The 20,181-nt window shown below is 46.5% G+C and overlaps 1 protein-coding gene across 2 annotated transcripts in view; it reads left to right on the top strand.

The window, feature by feature from the left end:
* Positions 1-19,942, top strand: part of LOC127412921 (platelet-derived growth factor C-like) — a 120,797-nt gene extending 100,855 nt beyond the window's left edge. For both annotated transcript variants that reach the window (XM_051649643.1, XM_051649645.1), the window contains exon 7: positions 18,521-19,942. The gene's annotated coding sequence lies outside the window, so the exon portion shown is untranslated. The remainder of the gene's footprint in view (positions 1-18,520) is intronic.
* The last annotated feature ends 239 nt before the right edge of the window (positions 19,943-20,181 follow it).

The raw sequence follows: 20,181 nt of genomic DNA, 5'->3' as shown, positions 1-20,181 counted from the left end.
GACATCGCCCTTTCATACCCCTATTTTGTGATTATAAATGAGCGGTTGTATAGAGTGACTCAGGACACTCAAACTAAAGAGGATACAACCCAACTTTTGACTCCAAGGAGCCATCGGGAAATGGTATTCCAGGCGGCTCATTATAATCCCATGGCGGGTCACTTAGGAGAAAGGAAAACACTGAACCGTCTAATAGCCCGTTTCTATTGGCCGGGCATTGGCGGCGATGTCCGCAGGTGGTGTGCGGCATGCCGCGAATGCCAACTGGTTAACCCACCGGCCACCCCAAAAGCGCCATTGTGCCCTCTCCCTTTGATCGAGGTCCCCTTTGAGAGAATTGGAATGGACCTCGTCGGGCCATTAGAATGGTCAGCACACGGACATCGCTTTGTATTGGTCCTGGTGGACTATGCAACACGATATCCGGAAGCAGTGCATCTTCGCAACATCTCAGCACACAGTGTTGCGGAGGCACTCTTCAAAATAATCTCCCGGGTGGGGATTCCGAAAGAAATCCTCACCGATCAGGGCACAACGTTTATGTCATGGACACTACGCGAACTGTATGAGTTGTTAAATATTAAATCGATTCGCACCAGCGTATACCATCCTCAAACGGATGGCCTGGTGGAATGATTTAATAAAACCCTCAAAAACATGATTCGTAAGTTCGTGCACGACCATGCTAGAAATTGGGATTAATGGCTTGACCCCCTGTTATTTGCAGTATGAGAGGTCCCGCAAGCCTCCACTAGGAAAGTCAACGCGGTGTCTAAATTTGATGCATATCCAATGCCTCGCGTTGATGAGTTGCTCGATCGGTTGAGCACTGCTCGATTTTATTCGACATTGGATTTGACAAAGGGTTATTGGCAGATCCCCTTGACACCAATTTCCCATGAGAAAACCGCCTTCTCCACACCATTTGGATTACACCAATTTGTGACACTTCCGTTCTGTTTGTTTGGAGCCCCGGCTACGTTTCAGTGTCTCATGGACCAAATCCTCAGACCGCATTCAGCTTATGCCGCTGCCTATTTAGATGACATCATAATTTACAGCAATGATTGGCAGCGGCACATGCTGCATCTGAGGGCAGTTCTGAGATCGCTGAGATGAGCGGGACTCACAGCAAACCCCAAGAAGTGTGAGATTGGGCGGGTGGAGGTACGGTATCTGGGGTTCCACTTGGGCCACGGGCAGGTGCGTCCCCAAATTGACAAGACAGCGGCGATTGCGACCTGCCTGAGGCCCAAGACCAAAAAGGGGGTGAGGCAGTTCCTGGGGCTGGCTGGCTATTATAGAAGGTTCATGCCTAATTATTCGGACGTCACCAGCCCGCTGACTGATCTCACTAAAAAGGGAGCTCCAGACCCGGTCCAGTGGATGGAGCAGTGTCAGTGGGCGTTCACGCAAGTTAAAGCTGCACTTTGCGGGGGGCCGCTTTTACATTCACCTGACTTCTCTCTCCCTTTTGTTTTACAGACAGATGCTACAGACAGGGGGCAGGGGGCCGTACTCTCACAGGTGGTGGAGGAGGAGGAGCGCCCGGTGCTGTACATTAGCCGTAAGCTCTCCTTGAGGGAAACTAAGTACAGCACCGTAGAAAAGGAGTGTCTCGCCATCAAGTGGGTCTGTCTCCTCCTGGGGCAGCGCTTGCAGGTTCACCACCTGATCCCTAAAAGGGGTCATGGGAACCTTGGGCACATAGCCCAGTCGGGGTCTAAGGATCACGTGAGAGTAACCCGGACCAAACTCCAGGCATGATTCACTGACAGAGAATGATTGCAGGTCCCCTACCCTCTTGATGGAAGTGAGCGCAGTCAGGAGGGCAGTCTTCAAAGAGAGTGCCTTAAGCTCAGCTGACTCCAAGGGCTCAAATGGAGCTCCCCATAGACCCTGAAGGACTACTGAGAGATCCCATGGGGGGACGAGGCGCAGTCTAGAGGGGTTCAACCTCCTAGCGCCTCTCAGGAACCTGATGATCAAGTCGTGCTTCCCCAAGTACTTACCATCTACCGCATCGTGATGAGCCAAAATAGCGGCTACATACACCTTTAAGATGGAGCGGGACAGCCGCCCCTCCATCCTCTCCTGCAGGAAGGAAAGCACCGATCCGACTGCGCATTTCTGGGTGTCTTCGCGTCGGGAAGAACACCACTTAGCAAACAGACGCCACTTCAAGGCATACAGGTAGAGGGAGCCATAGCCAGAGTGATCATGTCTACCACCACGGGCAGTAGGCCACTTAAGTCCTCCGCGTCCTGTCCAAGGGCCAGACGTGGAGATTCCAGAGGCCTGGATGTGGGTGCCAGTTGGTGCCCCATCCCTGAGAAAGAAGGTCCTTCCTCAGGGGAATTAGCCGGGGGGGCGCTGTTGCGAGGAGCGTGAGATCCGAGAATCATGTCTGGGAGGGCCAGTTGGGTGCTACTAGGATGACTTGCTCCCCGTCCTCCCTGACCTTGCACAGGGTCTGTGCAAGTAGGCTCACTGGGAGAAATGCATACTTGCATAGTCCAGGGGGCCAGCTGTGTGCCAATGCGTCTATACCGAGTGGTGCCTTGGTCAGGGCATACCAAAGTGGGCAGTGGGAGGATTCCCGGGAAGCAAACAGGTCTACCTGTGCTCGACCAAATCGACTCCAAATCAGCTGGACCACCTGAGGGTGGAGTCTCCACTCTCCCCTGAGGGTAACCTGACGTGACAGCGCGTCCGCTGCGGTGTTGAGGTCGCCCGGGATGTGAGTGGCTCGTAGCGACTTGCGGCGCTGCTGACTCCAGAGGAGGAGACGGCGGGCGAGTTGTGATGTGAAATGGGAGCGTAGACCGCCTTGGCGGCTGATGTATGATACCGTTGCTGTGTTGTCTATCCGGACCAACACATGCTTGCCCTGGATCAACGGCCGAAACCTCCTCAGGGCGAGCAGTACTGCCAGCAACTCTAGGCAGTTGATGTGCCAATGCAGCCGCGGGCCAGTCCAGGAGCCGGCGGCTGTGTGCCCGTTGCATACGGCGCCCCAGCCCATCTTGGAGGCATCTGTTGTAACCACGACGCACCTGGAGACCTGCTATAGGGGAACCCCTGCCCGTAGAAATGCCAGGTTGGTCCAAGGGCTGAAGAGGAGGCGACAGACCGGCTTGATTGTCACGCGATGTGTCCCACGGTGCCATGCCCATCTCGGGACTCGAATCTGAAACCAGTGCTGAAGCGGTCTCATATGCATCAACCGAAGCAGTGTGGCTGCCGCTGAGGATGCCATATGCCCCACGAGCCTCTGAAAGTGTTTCAGTGGAACCGCTGTTCTCCATCTGAACGCCTTCACAGTTCAGCACCGACTGTGCGCACTCGTTCGTGAGGCGCACTGTTATCGATATTGAATCCAACTCCAAACCGAGAAAAGAGATGCTCTGAACCGGGGAGAGCTTGCTCTTTTCCCAGTTGACCCGAAGCCCCAGTTGGCTGAGGTGCCAAAGCACGCAGTCCCTGTGTGCGCACAGTAACTCTCGAGAGTGAGCTAGGATCAGCCAGTCATCGAGATAGTCAAGGATGCAGATGCCCACTTCCCTTAGCAGGGCAAGGGCTGCCTCTGTGACCTTCATGAAGATGCGAGGGGACAGGGACAGGCCGAAGGGGAGGACCTTGTACTGTATGCCTGGCCTTCGAAGGCAAATCGCAGGAAGGGTCTGTGTCGAGGTAAGACCGAGACGTGGAAGTACGCGTCTTTCAGGTCTACCGCCACGAGCCAATCTTGATGCCGGACGCTTGCTAGAATGCGCTTTTGTGTCAGCATCTTGAACGGGAGTCTGAGCAAAGCCTGGTTCAGTACTCTCAGGTCCAAGATTGGTCGCAACCCACCGCCTTTCTTTGGTAAGATGAAGTAAGGGCTGTAGAACCCTTTCTTCATCTCGGCTGGAGGGACAGGCTCTATCGCACCCTTGCGCAGAAGGGTAGCGATCTCCGCACGCAAGGTAGCGGCATTCTCGCCCTTCACCGAGGTGAAGCGGACACCGCTGAACCTGGGCGGGCGCCTGGCGAACTGAATTGTGTAGCCGAGTCGGATGGTCCGGACCAGCCATTGCAACGGGTTGGAAAGCGCGAGCCGCGCGCCCAAACTCCGGGTGAGGGGAACCAAGGGAATGATCACGTCGGATGTACCAGCGGGTGGGGCCTCGCGGCGGGGTGGAACTTGAGGAGACACTTCGAGGGGATCAGAGCCCTGTGGCCGTGCTGAGTCCAGGGACATCAAAGCACTTACCTGGCTCCTGCCACCCACCATAAGATTGGCCGAAGGGGGGAGAGGAGGAGTCTCGTCCCCATAGTCCACCGGACCCAACCTCGTGTGGGCGTGTTTGTGCCACAGCTGGGCACACAGGGGCGGGGGGACTGCCTCTGGATCGCCATACCAGCAAAGATGAGACGGTGGACGGTGGTCGTGATGACGGCCATGCACACCGGACATGTGACCCAGGGAACAAGGAAACTGCTCTTTTGCTGAACTTTTGGGTACCGGAGCTTCTTGGGCATTCGGTGCAATTAAATGAAAACGAGACAAAAGATTCTCCTCCCGGCCCTCCATCGGGGGTTGGAGTGGTCTGCTTACCAGCTCCAGTGTAGCAGGTCTCCTTGCCCCTGGGTCGCCCGTCTCAGTGGCGCTTCGATGCCATCCTCGTGTTCTTAGCAGCCGGCCATGAGACAGGTGGCGTCTGCTTCCTTCATTGGGCTCTACGCTGGAGCGGGCTGTGGCAGAGCCGATGTCGTTGAAGCAGGAGGATGGCCTTGGCGATGAGCAGACGGGGTGCGGGGTCTTGCACCACACCGGGGCAGGATGTGACATATGGCCTCCGTCTGCTGCTTCACCACCGAGAACTGCTGGGCAAAGTCCTTGACAGTGTTGCCGAATAGGCCAACCTGGGAGATGGGGGCATCAAGGAACCATGCCTTGTCGGCCTCTCGCATCTCAACCAAGTTGAGCCAAAGGTGGCACTCCTGGACCACGAGGGTATACATCGTCTGCCCGAGAGACCGTGCCGTGACCTTCAGTCACCCGGAGAGTGAGGTCGGTCGCCAAGCGCAGTTCCTGCATCAATCCCAGGTCAGTACTACCATCATGCAGTTCTTTTAGCACCTTGGCTTGGTGTACTTGCAGGAGAGCCATGGCGTACAGGGCGGAGGCGGCTTGTCCAGCGGCACTGTAGGCCTTAGCCGTCAGGGACGACATAACCCTACAGGCCCTGGATGGGAGTTTCGGGTGCCCGTGCCAGGTGGCAGCGCTCTGCGGACATAAGTGCATCGCGAGCGCCTTATCCACCTGGGGGATCAGTGAGTACCCCCTGGCCGCTCCGCCATCGAGGGCAGCGAGAGCGGGGAGCTGAAAGATCTTGACCGGGCAGTAAAAGGTGCCTCCCACGGTCTTGTCAGCTCCTCATGCACTTCCAGGAAGAAATGAACGGGGGCACGGCTGCGAGCCCAGGAACCAATCATCAAGCCACGAGGGTTCTGGGGAGAGTGGAGGGTTCCACTCTAGCCCAACACTCGCAGCCGCCCAGGAAAGTATGTCCGTCATTTCCGCGTCAGCCTGGGACTGGGTGACCATTCCCGAAGGAGGAAGCCCAGTCGAAGCCTCTGCATCTGACTGGACGAGCCCGCTCTCCGATGCTGCACTCGATAACTCATCCTCTTCCTGGGCTCTGAACAAGGGGTCGAACTCGCCCTGAGACGAGCCGGCGATCTCGTCCGAGCATACGACCGGGGCAAGCGAGCGTGCTGGGGAATGGGAGGTCCGTGGGGGGATACCCAGCGAAGGTGGTCCCATTGAGGTCCCCAAATCGCCCCCAGTGCTAACCAGCACGGCCTCATACCCGTAGGTAGAAGGACCAAGGCGGGGAGCTGCTGGGGTGGCTTGCTTTCTTACGAATGCAAGCCGCGACCGCAATGTTGCCATGGTCATGTTCTCGCAACGAGGACATGATCCATCCACGAACAATGTCTCCGCGTGGGCAGCGCCCAGACATGTAAGACAGTGATCGTGGCCGTCAGAAGCGGAGAGATAACGACCACAACCAGGAATAACACACAAACGGAAAGGCATCTTTAAAAAGACGCGTCTTTAAAAAGACGTTCCGTGTGTGCCGCTCTTTCAGAAAGAAAATATACTCTTTTAGAATATACTCTTTTAAATGTTCTGCCGAAGCACCCAGGGGTGTTCTCTGCAAACCACAGATGCAGAGGGGGAGAAGCTGCTGAAATGCGCCGTAAGATCCAGCAGAGAGAGCTGAATGAACTCGGCGGATGAATTCAGCTCAATAAATAGAACCACTTGGCTCCGAAGAGAAAATCTGAATGAGTGGTTGCATACCAGCTCCTTTTATACTCGTATGTCCGGGGGAGCGGCATGCAAATTCCACTCGCTAATTCTCATTGGCCTTTTAAAAAAAAAAGATCAGAGGTATTTGGTGCTCCCAAGAGTGACCCCTAGTGTCACTAGATCGACACAACATCGAGCGAGTGACAGATAGGGAACTTTTTATGTCCTTTTCCATCTTTATAAAGTTCCATTACCTTGTTATGCAGATCTTTGGACAGTTCTTTTCTGCTCCCCATGGCTCAGTATCTGCTCAGTGCATCCACGTGAGAGCAAACAAACTCATTGACTATTTATACACAGACACTAATTGCATTTAAAAAGCCACAGGTGTGGGAAATTAACATTTAATCGACATTTAAACCTGTGTGTGTGTCACATTGTGTGTCTGTAACAGGGCCAAACATTCAAGGGTATGTAAACTTTTGATCAGGGCCATTTAGGTGACTTCTGTTATCATTATGATTTAAAAAGGAGCCAAATAACTATGTGATAATAAATGGCTTCATATGATCAGTATCCTTAAATAAAAGACAGTTTTTTGCATGATCAGTCATATTTTCAAAATCAATGCCAAAATTTCACAATTTCTGCCAGGGTATGCAAACGTTTGAGCACAACTCTATATAGTGAGAAAGATAAGACTAGGCTATGAAATGTTCCTTTGTTAACTTTCACAATTTGGTCCAGCACTATCTAAGATTTAAGGGACCTTTAGAAAAGAAATAGATTTCAAACAGTACTCCAGAGCAGATTGCATCTCCAGACTGACCTTTCTTAAGACACTGAGAGGCATGTGGAAGCCAACAAAGTCCCCCAAGTCATGAAAAAGGTAATATCTAACGTCAGCCACAGCCAGTCAGACAGCCTAATGGCAGACATTTATTCTGGGTGGGAAAATACTCTTATTTCAAAGTGAATTTATGTTGGCTGCTGGGAGCAAGGCAAACTGTGCTGATTGAATGAAGAGTCATATGGAATGAGTCTCAAGAATAAATAAGACAAATTAACTTGTGTGCACAGTACCCTATTGCTGGTCATTATGCTCCAAATTACACTATTTCATATGACAGAGTCATAATGTAAGAAAGAAATATGGATGTGGAACACAAGCAGCATCAGAAAGATGACCTTCAGGATTGTGTTTTACTTTTGTAGTTTTAAAATTGGAATCCAGGAGAAAAACAAAATAATTCCTCTTTCATTCAAAGGGTTGTTTTGGAAAGAGTAGATTGAATAGAGATCAAACACGCCATAGCTTTTGTGAATTCCTTTAAATGTCACACTCAACATTTTACAAGCAGTTGGTACAAAATTAATGGTTTCTTTTTTAATCAGCCACCAGAATTGTGCTCTGACCCCCACCCAACCTGAGATTCCCCTAAGGAGAAGATGGAAAGATGTGCCGAGATCTGACTGTTTCAGGCTGTGTTAGACAAATGTGTCATCACAGTTCTTATTCATGTTGATGTGAAATGGAGTTTTGGTCATAGAGCTGATGGAAGAATTCTCTAAAGAAAGGCAGTTGTATGCTGTAAAGATGCTGGTTTCCACTTAAATTACAAGCTAAAAGCCAGATCAGATCCTCACATGGCATTTTATTTCAGTTTACATGACAATCAAAAAAGTAGGCCTGTAGCCTACTATACAGTATATACAGGTCAGTCTGGTGTTGGATATGAGCTTTAGTTAAAGGTAAAACAATGCTTAGGAAATGTTTTGTTGTGGTTACTCTGATTGTCACTCAATAGGGAAAATACATGTTCAGATTTTTTGCCATCATTTGTCAGAATTTTTTAATACAGATTTTTAGTTTCTGCTAGTTTAAAGGTAAAATGTGTAATTTCTGCACCATTAGCAGTAAAATTACTGAGTGTACAGTCATGAAACTCTACATGGTGCAAGCCGATAGGTCCTTTTGAACATGTAATCTGTTAGTCAATCGGCTTTCACACTCTATGGCCCAAGCTGAGAGGTCTTTTGACATGTAGGGCACTATTTTAAGACCACTACGTCTTAAGCGCAGTGCTATGTGACACATCATACATACAAAGTCAGTGGGCATGGCTATGAAGTCTTAGGCATTAGTGGGTTGGCGAAATAGTGCGCACAAACCGTAAATTGGTTTGGTCAAGTGCAATTTAACTCTGATATTCTTCTCCGGTAATTATGTATTGCGTTCCTTGTCAAGCAACGTCGACATACATGAAAACAGCCCATTTATAAAAATTTGGTAGTGTAACTGGACTGAATGCAATGCATTAGAAGAATAGAAATATGGACCATTTGTGTCTTACGTTGTTTTGCACATATAGTATATGCTTGTTGAATGTCAGGCATGATTGCTGAGATATGCTCCTTAGATTTGCATGAAATATGTAGTGTTAGAACTAATTGGATGTAGGCTGCGTTAAATTATAATGAATGTAATGGCTAGTATTAAGTGATCGACAGCTCTTTGATATCATCTGCTGGTGGAATCCCCAAACTACAAATGCACTAACTGTGTTTAGATTTTGCACAGAGAATAGACGTGGTTCTTTTAGAGCAATTACTTATTTCTCAGGAAAATAACAAATTGAGATTTGCGCCACTTCCTTAACATTCAATACACCCACAGTTTTGCGCATATACTACCACATATACACACAAACACTCCCAACCACACCCACTTGCATTTTGTGCTGGAAAGAAAATTGTGCTTAGAATTAGCACTCTCTTTGTCTAACATTTAAATTAGACAGTTGTTTGCATGTAAGCTGATTTCACTGCAGTGCGCTATGGGAGTTTTCTCTCTGAAGCCCTCATCCTCCAGAGCACCACTATATGTCTATATCTGCTTCTAGATCTGTTTCAATTGATTGTATGTTTAATTGTGCAGCAGTGTATGTGTATATCTAGCAGTGCATTACAAAATCTTCATTCTTGCTCTGCAGCAGATTAAGCAGATCGAGTCCGCCAAGACCAAACCTACCAACTTGCCATATCCATTATAGCATTGAATTTATTCCGAAAGTTGTCATGACTGAAATATAGAAATAATCAAAGTTTTATCACAAATAATCAAAAGCTTTAATCACCCTTTATCACCCTTATAACACTCTTAAAACTACCCATACAATGTTGCAGTTTACTATATTTTAGCTTTAGGATGAACATTTCTTTTTCAGAAGGAACATATTTTTGCAAAACAGAATTGGGAATTATCACAGCACAGCATGACTGTGCCCTTTTTTCCCAGCAATTAACAGAGTAATAATACTCATTATCACTTGTTGATGAAATATGTTAGTGTTTCATTTTGTGTTAAGCATCATGCTGATGGCATAGCTCCTGGGAAAAGCACTACAGTTTAAAATAGCTCTCTTCCTTGTGGGTGCTCTGTAAGGTAAAAAAGAAAAAATTAGTTGGCAAGTACTTGCATGGCCACATGATGCTGTTGTTTTCTGCCTGTAAAACAAAATTGCCGGAAAAGCACAGTAGCCACTATAACAAGTGCAGGGCCAAAACCCAGGAGAAGAGTGAAATGGCGGAAATGAAGTGGGTGGCAAATATAAATGAGAGGATGGCGTGAAAGCATAGGAAATGGGCTAAAACAACGTCTGCATCTCTGGGTTAGCCACAGCTCCTTTCCAGCATGCAATTGGCTCAGATGGGCTCTACTGTAACAGTCTGTTGGTTATTGTTAATAGGAACAAGTTCATGCTCTGAAACTAGGTTAATTCAACCATCACTCTGCATAATCTGCTCTCACATAGGAACTCAGGTAAAAGGCAAATGCACTCATATAGTAGTGTAATTGGGTGGGATGGCAATGCAGAAAAAAACATATTCTATTCTAGACCTAAATAAAAGGTAATGAAGTCGCGTGGCGCCATGCGGGGGTCGAACATGTCAAAACTTTGTTAGTTTTTAATTCTTTTTGTATCATAAACCAGTGAAATTTGATACACCCTGCTACATAACTGTTCTAAGAAGTCAACATGTCAATGAATTCAAAATCCTTGGGCTCTGGAGATATTAAAAGACACTTATGTGCTCAAGCTGGTACCTCAGAAAGGCCCGCAGACCAGGGACTCAATTTGGACGGTGTGGCGGAAGAAATTCAGTGGCAACTGGCGAGCATGTCTCTAATGCTGGTGAAAATCGAAGTGGACCTGTAATATGTTGATCGATTACGGCGATGGAGCCGAAATTCTCTGAGTTGGTTACATGAATCGGGGACATCGAGAGACGGATCGATTATCTGGAGTCATCGGAGAGGGAATTAGCTGCTAATCCACTAGCGACCAAGATAGACAACGCGTTTGGGAAAAACTGGAGGATTTGGAGAATCGTAATCGGCAAAACAATGTCTGAATTGTTGGAATTCCTAAGAACGAAGAAGGCCGAGATATGATGAAATTCCTAGATGAGCTCTTTCCGAGTCTGCTTGATATAACAGGCCATAAGCTGGAAATCGAGCGAGCTTACAGAGTCCCGGTTCGGAGATCCGCTGAGGCCCCAATCAATTCTGGCCAAATTTCTGAGATCATCCGATAAAGATCTTGTGTTACGCGAGGCGAGGAGTAAAGGAAGGCTTTCTTGGAAAAACAACAGCATTTTCTTGTTCCCAGACTTTGCGAATTCGACAAAAGAGAAACGTGATCGATTCAAGGAATGCAAGAAACTCTTACATCAACGGAAGTTCGCTTTTGCATTGATGTTTCCGGCCAAACTGAGAATAGATACTAAGGATGGCCGCAAAGCAAGCATTGTCTTTCATAAAGATATTGGGGTGAGTAAGCCATTTGGTGTTTCTTACGTGGACCCCAAGTGAGCTTGACTCGTTGAACATACACTTGACTGTCTGGAGAAGCTGGGTGCCATTTTGTTTCTTTTTGTGTTGGTTCCACCTAGCGGCTGGAGATTTTTTGTGTAGTAACACTCCTTCAAGAAACTCTTGCATCGACGGAAGATCACTTTTGCACTGATGTTCCTGGCCAAATTGAGAATAGATACTAAGGATGGTCACAAAATATTTTCATGCCCACAACAAGCGACGTCTTTCATAAAATCAATGGACTGAGGAAGTCATGGTGTGTTTCTCACGTTGCTCCCAAGTGAGCTTGACTCGCTGAACATATACTTGAAGCTGGGTGCCTTTCTTGTTTCTTTTTGTGTGGGTTCCGCTAGCAGCTGGAGTTTGTTTTGTGGAGGAACACACCTTCGATACAGAATATACACGTTCTTTGTGTTTATTTTGCCTATTGGCTGGAGTTTGTTTTATAGATAATATTCTGTTATGTAATTCTGTCTCACAAAATTTGTATAGAAGCACCGGACTTGAGCAATCTGACAGCAAAGTTGTCACAGGGACTCTCGTAGGCGTACATAGACTGTTTGAGTTCAGATGGCTTTGCCTCCAAGTTTTTTAGATCTTATGCTACAGAACTGGCTCCACTTTTGTTAGAAGTTTATACAGAATCATTAAATAATGGAAAGCTTCCACCAACTATGAGTCATGAATCATTAAGTCTGATTCTTAAAAAAGTCAAAGATCCAAGTGAGTGTAAGAGTTACCATCCAATTTCCTTGATCCAGCTAGATGTTAAAATATTGTCAAAAATTCTGGCTAACCGATTAAGTAAAGTTATGACATCTCTTGTACATATAGATCAGGTGGGGTTTATTCAGGGTTGTAGCTCTTCTGATAACTTTAGGAGTTTCATCAATATCATGTGGTCAGTGGTGAATGATCAGACTCCAGTCGCTGCCATCTCACTTGATGCCGAAAAGGCATTTGATATGGTAGAATGGGATTATCTTTTTAAGATTTTGGAAATATACGGGTTCGGGAAAACTTTTATTGGATGGATTAAGTTACTGTAGAACAGCTTCACAACAGGCGGGAAGGAGAACACAGGGAATCAGGTTTTTCCTGGCTCAGGTAGGACTTTTAATAGGCCACTTCAGTGCTTTACAACTTCACAAACTCATCAGCTTCACAGGCACGTAGGCATTTAACACATCAGTTTCATAAACATGTAGTCACTTAAACACATCAGCTTCATAAACAAAACAGGTTAAACGTAACAGCTTCAGGAGCACCTTCTTTGTGCCAGACTCTCTCACTCTCCCTGCTGGTGGTGAGGCAGCTTATATGCCACTATCCCCATGCTCACTGGAATTAGAGTCAGGTGTTACACATAATCTAGTTCAGGTTCAATCGCCCTTACTGCTTTCTCTCTCTCCGGACGGATGCTCAACCACGCCCCCACTGCCACATATCCCCACCACCCGACTCAGGCCAGGGAGACATCCAGCCTGTCTACCACTCCCCCCTCATTTCTGGAAAGGAAGTCGGTGACAGCCATCTGCGCTCCCGGTCTGTGGACCACCTTGAACTTAAATAGCTGAAGAGCCAGTTACCAATGGGTGATCCGCGCGTTGGTATCCTTCATGTGGTGGAGCCATTGGAGTGGGGCATGATCCGAGCAGAGGGTGAAGGCCCGTCCCAACAGGTAGTACCGGAGAGTGAGGACCGCCCACTTGATGGCGAGGCACTCCTTCTCTACGGTGCTGTACTTAATCTCCCTCAGTGAGAGCTTGCGGCTAATGTACAGCACCGGGCACTCCTCTCCCTCCACCACTTGCAAGAGTATGGCCCCAGCCCTCTGTCTGAAGCATCCGTCTGCAAGACAAAAGAGAGAGAGAAATTGGGTGAATGTAAAAGCTTGCGTAAATGCCTGTTGACACTGCTCCGTCCACTGGACCAGGTCTGGAGCTCCCTTTTTAGTGAGATCAGTCAGCGGGCTGGTGACATCCGAATAATTAGGCATGAAACTCCTATAATATCCAGCCAGCCCCAGGAACTGCCTCACCCCCTTTTTGGTCTTGGGCCTCAGGCAGGTCGCAATCACCGCTGTCTTGTCAATTTGGGGACGCACCTGCCCGTGGCCCAAGTGGAACCCCAGATACCGTACCTCCACCTGCCCAATCTCACACTTCTTGGGGTTTGCTGTGAGTCCCGCTCATCTCAGCGATCTCAGAACTGCCCTCAGATGCTGCATGTGCCGCTGCCAATCATTGCTGTAAATTATGATGTCATCTAAGTAGGCAGCGGCATAAGCCGAATGCGGTCTGAGGATTCAGTCCATGAGACACTGAAACGTAGCCGGGGCTCCAAACAAACCGAACGGAAGCGTCACAAATTGGTGTAATCCAAACGGCGTGGAGAAGGCTGTTTTTCACGGGAAATTGGTGTCAAGGGGATCTGCCAATAACCCTTTGTCAAATCCAATGTTGAATAAAATCGAGCAGTGCCCAACTGATCAAGCAACTCATCAACGTGAGGCATGAGGTATGTGTCAAATTTAGACACCACGTTGACTTTTCTATAATCCACACAGAACCATACAGACCCGTCGCTCTTAGGAACTAGAACAATCGGGGCTGGACCAATTGCTGTGAGATTCCTCTGTTACCCCCATATCGAGCATTGCATCCAATTCTTCCCAGACAATTTTCTTTTTGTGCTCGGGCAATCGGTAGGGACGGCTACGTACCACCACCCCCGGCTCAGTCTCGATGTGGTGCTGTATGAGGTTCATACGACCCGGTAGAGGGAAAAACACGTCTGCAAACTCCTTTTGCAACTTGACAACCTCTGCGAGTTGATACGGTGAGAATGGTCTCCACAAGTGAAATTATTGTGTTTTGTATTCACCTCTGGCCTGAGCTCTGCCCTCTCCGGGACTACCATAGCCAACGTCACAGGGACCGCCTCCCTCCACAATTTCAGGAGGTTGAGGTTATATATTTGACGTACACCCCCTCTATCGGTTCACTTTACCTCATAATCAAGATCTCCTACTCATCATGTGACCTCAAAGGGTCCTTGCCACTTGGCGAGTAATTTGGAGCTCGATGTGGGAAGTAATACGAGTACCTTATCTCCCGGTGCAAATTCCCACAGCCGCATTCCCCTGTCGTACAGTTGGCTCTGTCGTTCTTGAGCTTGGAGCAAATTCTCCTGTGTTAGTTGCCCCAAAGTGTGGAGTTTTGCTCTAAGATCAAGAACGTATTGAATAGAATTCTAACTGTTTGAAGTTCTCTCCTCCCAAGCTTCACGCATAACATCAAGCAAGCCACGCGGGCGCCGCCCATATAGCAGCTCGAACGGGGAAAATCCCATCGGGGCTTGCGGGACCTCTCGTACTGTGAATAACAGGGGATCGAGCCATTTGTCCCAATTTCTAGCATCCTCGTGCACGAACTTATATATAATATTTTTAAGGGTTTTATTAAATCGCTCCACCACGCCATCTGTTTGTGGATGGTAAATGCTGGTGCGGATTGATTTAATGCCCAATAATTTGTAAAGCTCACATAGTGTTCGTGACATAAAGGTTGTGCCCTGATCGGTGAGGATTTCTTTCGGAATCCCCCTGGGAGATTATTTTGAAGAGTGCCTCTGCAACACTGCGTGCTGAGAGGCACTGCGTGCAGAGGCACTGCTTCCGGACATCGCGTTGCATAGTCAACTAGGACCAATACAAACTGATGTCTGCCTGCTGACCACTCTAATGGCCCGAAGAGGTCCATTCCAATTCTCTCGAAGGGGACCTCGATCAGCGGAAGAGGGCGCAATGGCGCTTTTGGGGTGGCCAGTGGATTCACCAGCTGGCATTCGCGGCATGCCGCACACCAACTGCGGACATCGCCGACAATGCCCGGCCAAAAAAAATGGGCTATTAGGCGGTTCAGTGTTTTTCTTACCCCTAGATGACCCACCATGGGATTATATTGAGCCGCCTGGAACACCACAGAGCGGCGGGGCACTGTAGGGGCAGGGGGTGTGTCCCCCACCTCGCTCGGGGAAATGGCCGTGGTGGCAGAGCTCCTCGCCTCCGCAGGGCAGGAACGGGCTCTGGAGAGAGAGCAGAGTGAGAGGGGAGGGGGAAACACACAGGGGGAGGGGGAAGAGGGAGAGAGAGAGAAGAAGAGGGCTCTTCCTCCCTCAGGTATGCTGCCGTATTGTCCTCCGCGAGCTGGACAGCTTCCTCCAACGACGCCGGGCGGTGGCACTGGACACACTCTGCCATTCCCTTTGGCAGACGAAGGATAAGCTGCTCCAGTACCACTTGATCGATGACTCCCACGACATCATGGTTCCCCTCCAGCAGCCATTTCCGGCATGCGTCTCGGAGCTGTTGGGATAAGGCAAATGGGCAGTCGGACTTCCCCAGCTTCAAGGTCCGGAAGAGCTGTCGGTACTGTTCCGGACTTCGACCCACCCACTGCAGGATGGCCTTCTTCAGGTCGTCATAGGCTAGGAGGTTAGCCGCCGGTAGCTGCTGGGCAGCAAGCTTGGCTTCCCTGGACAAGAGCGGAAGGAGCCTGGCCGCCCACTGGTCACGCGGCCAGCTCCAGACCTCAGCCGTGTGCTCAAATAGGTCAAGAAAAGCCCCCGCATTGTCTTCCGCCCCCATTTTCAGGAGCGTGGGGCTACTGTTGTCTGGGGTCGCAACCGGGGCTCTCTCCTGGCCAAGAAGGCTCCGGATCGCATGCCGGTCCTCTGCTTGAGCTCGCAGGATTTCAAACAAGCGGCGATCCAGGTCTTAGCAGAGCTCAAGCAAAGATTGTTGGTGGTTCTGATGTAGGCTGGCGAGGGACTGGAGGATCTCGGCCAACTGGGAGGGCTCCATGGGGCGTGCCTCAATGATCCCTGGTTTCGACACCAGTGTAGAACAGCTTCACAACAGGTGGGAAGAAGAACACAGGGAAGCAGGTTTTTCCAGAAAAATTGGGTTCTGACCAGTCTCATGATCGGCAGGCAAATCATTTTAAGGGGATGGAAGTCAGATGGAGCGCCCTCTTTTTTGTAGTGGTGTGTGGAAATGGGGAGGGTGGCTGCTTTCGAGGAAATGGTAAGTAGAAGGCTGGGGTTTTGGGACTTAGTTGTTAAGAAATGTGGCAATTATTTAGTTTTTTGTGGGGACTCTCGGGGAGGGGATGTGGAGAGTGTAGTTTAGTTTAATTATTTATGTTTATTTTATATATATATATATATATATATATATATATATATATATATATATATATATATATATATATAAAAAATTTTTTTTTTTTTTTTTTTTTTGGTTTTGTGTGTGTGTGTGTGTTATTATGTGGGACCACAGGGGTGTTCGTTGGGGGTCAGTGTGGGGTTGGTGGGGGAGGGATATTAGTGGGGTTTGAATGTGAAATGTTGATTCATTTTATATGTGTTGGGTTTTTCTTTGTGGCGTATATATGAATCAATAAAAAATGTTAATTACAAATAAAAGATAATGTGTGTAATTTCGATGTTAAAATATGTTCTTCTATTCCAGCTTAATGTACTGTACAGAGGCAACTTTTAGTAAGCAATTCGCGGGCCGATTTCCTGATGAGTGTAAACAATGTGGCTTTGAGTCACATTCAAAACATTGCTATGTTTGTGTGAGCATCTGACCAGCCAGACACAGCAACAGTGGCTCAGCCAGTGGCATGAGTTCTGGGTGGGACAGGATCTGTTTGTTAGGCCAGTGGCAGATGGGGAAATCTTGTAGCCCTTTTCCACCAACATGGTTTGGGGACGGGTTCCTGGGCCGGTGCCAATTCTCAAAATGTTCAGGGCATTTCCACCGCAGAAAAGGGTGTTCTGGGGCAGAAAAACTGGTTCCGCACCGGCCCCAAACGCTTGTTGGTCTCTTTGCAAGAAACGATTAAGTCAGGAGGCTGGAGGCAGGATAAAGTTTTGTGACTTTGTCACCAGATGACATTTTCAAAACAACAACAGTAATTACCATCTACAGTACTTCTTTCCTACATAACAACATCAATAAAAAAAAACACAAAAATATCAGACATCAAAAGCGTTGAGGAAACGCAGACGAAACAAGCACTCTTCTTGCAAATTGGTCTTCTACAGAGATCCGAGATAAATAGAAAGATCGCAAAGGAAAATATAAAGTAGATACAGCAAGAAATTATGCACATCAGTGTTTGGTGTCCTCTGCAGCTGATCTCAGTAAGTTATTAGATTTGCAAACTTTGTTAGCTTTCCTTACACTCTTTTCATCTTCTTTTTTTTTGGACTGTTTTGTTCAGTAAGGGGATTTTAACTAATTTAGGGAGATCACGGCTATCTGTCATATAAACCGGTGGGATTCTCAATAAAGATGTAAACATAATATTATATACAATGGCAAAAATCCAAATATAACAGCTACAGCAATGTTAATAATTATTCCACTGTTACAGTTTATAGTATTTAGCAATTTAAGCCACATTAAAAAATTCATACAAATTATGTAATTACCTTTCATCTTGAGTGCAGATATCTTCTCTGGCAATCTAGTTGAGCAATGTAATAACATTGGATTGCATTTCTCTGTATGTTTAAATGTGCCCTCAAAAACAGAAGTCAAAGCTGTATACAAACACTGTGACATGCCATGTTTGTATATAGGCAGGTGAGATAGTCCCGTAAAATGCCATGTACTGTAGCCACATAACCATTCACCGGTAGATTTTCAGATCAGTGGAAAAGCGTGGCCAGTTTGTGATAGGTTCTAGATTGCCCCAGCTGTGAACCAGCCGAGCACAGGCTGGTCATGAGAACCATCACAATTCGGTGGAAAAGGGCTATTGGGGAACTGTTTGAAAATAGCTGCAATTCCATTTATTGACACTAGTTTAATTTACACAATTGTCCTTTAAGGGTTTTCACCCTGATAGCACACGTATATCACCCAGACGTCTATTTGATGTGTGTGTTTACATCTGAAAGACGTATTTTTTATGTTGTTTGCTCATCTGTAATATGTCTATAAGATTAAATAAGTATGTCTCGGATGTCAGTAAGACATTCAGCAGATGTCTTTGAGACGTTTATGATTTAGAATGTTTTTAAATCTGATCTTTTTAACATGTTTAGCAGATGAGTAATGCACACATTCTAAAATGTTGTAATGATTTACTATTTCGTTTCACTTTCACCATTACTTATCCATTATGTTTGTTGCCTAATTGCTAAACTTTACTTACTATAGCTTTTCTAAAGGCCTTAAAATAATTTATATTTCCCAGCTGTTCAAAGACAAAGCATCTGTGACCATCTGATATTCATTTGTTTTTATTCTTCAACAGACCTCTAATTCACCCACAGCTGGCATGGTTGGGTCAGAGATGCCAACCAGTCCCGAACAATGCCAAGGTTGAGGAGGATCAAAGCAAAGGCACTCTTAGGCATGGGTCACCAGGGGAACAGACTGCTTACAACACACTAAAAATGTGTGTGCTTATACATGTGTGTGTTCATTCTCTTTGTATTTGATACTATGAACCAGTTACCACTCTTCCCTAGTCATTTTCATTTAGATCAAAAGAGACTTACCCAAAGAAAACATCTGCTACAAAATACCAAAACAATTTCTCTCTCCCTCCTCTCAAGCTGGACATCCTCGCTGATCCACACACCCTGCTTCCCTCGATAACCACACCTTTTATCTAAGCACAGCTGGGTTCTTTGTATTAATGCCGATCGCTGTGTTCAGAATAGCATACCACTAAACTAATAGTATCTGTACTATTTTCTGCATTCATTGAATGACATACTTCAACAATTTACCTTGGCATTGATAATGCCATGTTTTACCATTTGAGCTACAGGAATGCCCTCATGAGAAATCTAATTATTAAACCAGTTACACACTTTAGATCAAATAAGACAATTGAGTTACATGTTGTGCATAGCAACAACAATAAATCTGACCACCCATTCATCACATTGTCTAGACAGAAGATTTGATCAAAGCTGTCATAATATTTTAGCTATGCGGGTGTGACTGCCAAAGCAGTGTTTAGTAATAAGGCACAGATGATACTATTGGGAATAAAAAGAGAATGACAAAAAAAGGGAGTAGAAAGAATAGGCAACTAAGCATGATGGAATCACTGAGATCAGCTAAGGAATGACAATATCATTACCATCCCATATGTTAGGCATTCATAGGGTTGTGGTTACAAATATTTGTGTACTGTAGAATGTCAAGTTCTATTTCAACGCTCTTTTAAAGTGGCTAAATCTGTGTTGCTCAGTATACAGGGTTGGAGAGTAACGAAATACATGTAACGGGATTACGTATTTAAAATACAAAATATAAATAACTGTATTCCACTACAGTTACAAATTAAATCATTGGTATTTAGAATACAGTTACATTCAAAAAGTATTTTGATTACTGAAGAGATTACTTTGTATTTTATTGTCATTTGTTTCATTTAATATTTAGTCCTTTCAGATGGAAAAATGTATACATATAAATGATGCGATCCAAAGCGCATTTGAACAGCGGTGAAACACTTTCTTATGAAGTGTTACATTCATACGAGCAGACAGAGAAGTACGTTTGAAGTAAGTTTGGAGCAGAAGAAATAGAAATAAACCTTGTGTAAATTGTCAGCTTTACGCTAAGCTAAAATGCTATTTCTAGCCATTTTACATGCACATGTTACCAGGCACAATCATAATTTTTTTATCAAGAAAATTCATGTTGGATCATAATTTCTTTTTTTAGTAAGATCTTTGATATTAGGGCAAAAATCATATCCTTGATAATAATTTTTTTATTGTTTTCCTGTAAAAATATCTAAAAATCCTTAAAACAAGATCAATTTGATTTATCTTGTTTTAGAAACAACACTGCATAAGATATTTAGATTTTTCAGAGAATGTATTTTTAACATGTATTTTGTCTTACTGTACTGGCAGAGTTTTTATAGTCAAAACAAGTGAAAAAATCTACCAG

Source organism: Myxocyprinus asiaticus, chromosome 22, assembly GCF_019703515.2.
Source record: "Myxocyprinus asiaticus isolate MX2 ecotype Aquarium Trade chromosome 22, UBuf_Myxa_2, whole genome shotgun sequence".
Lineage (NCBI taxonomy): Eukaryota > Metazoa > Chordata > Actinopteri > Cypriniformes > Catostomidae > Myxocyprinus > Myxocyprinus asiaticus.
This window is presented reverse-complemented; position numbering and strand designations above follow the sequence as displayed.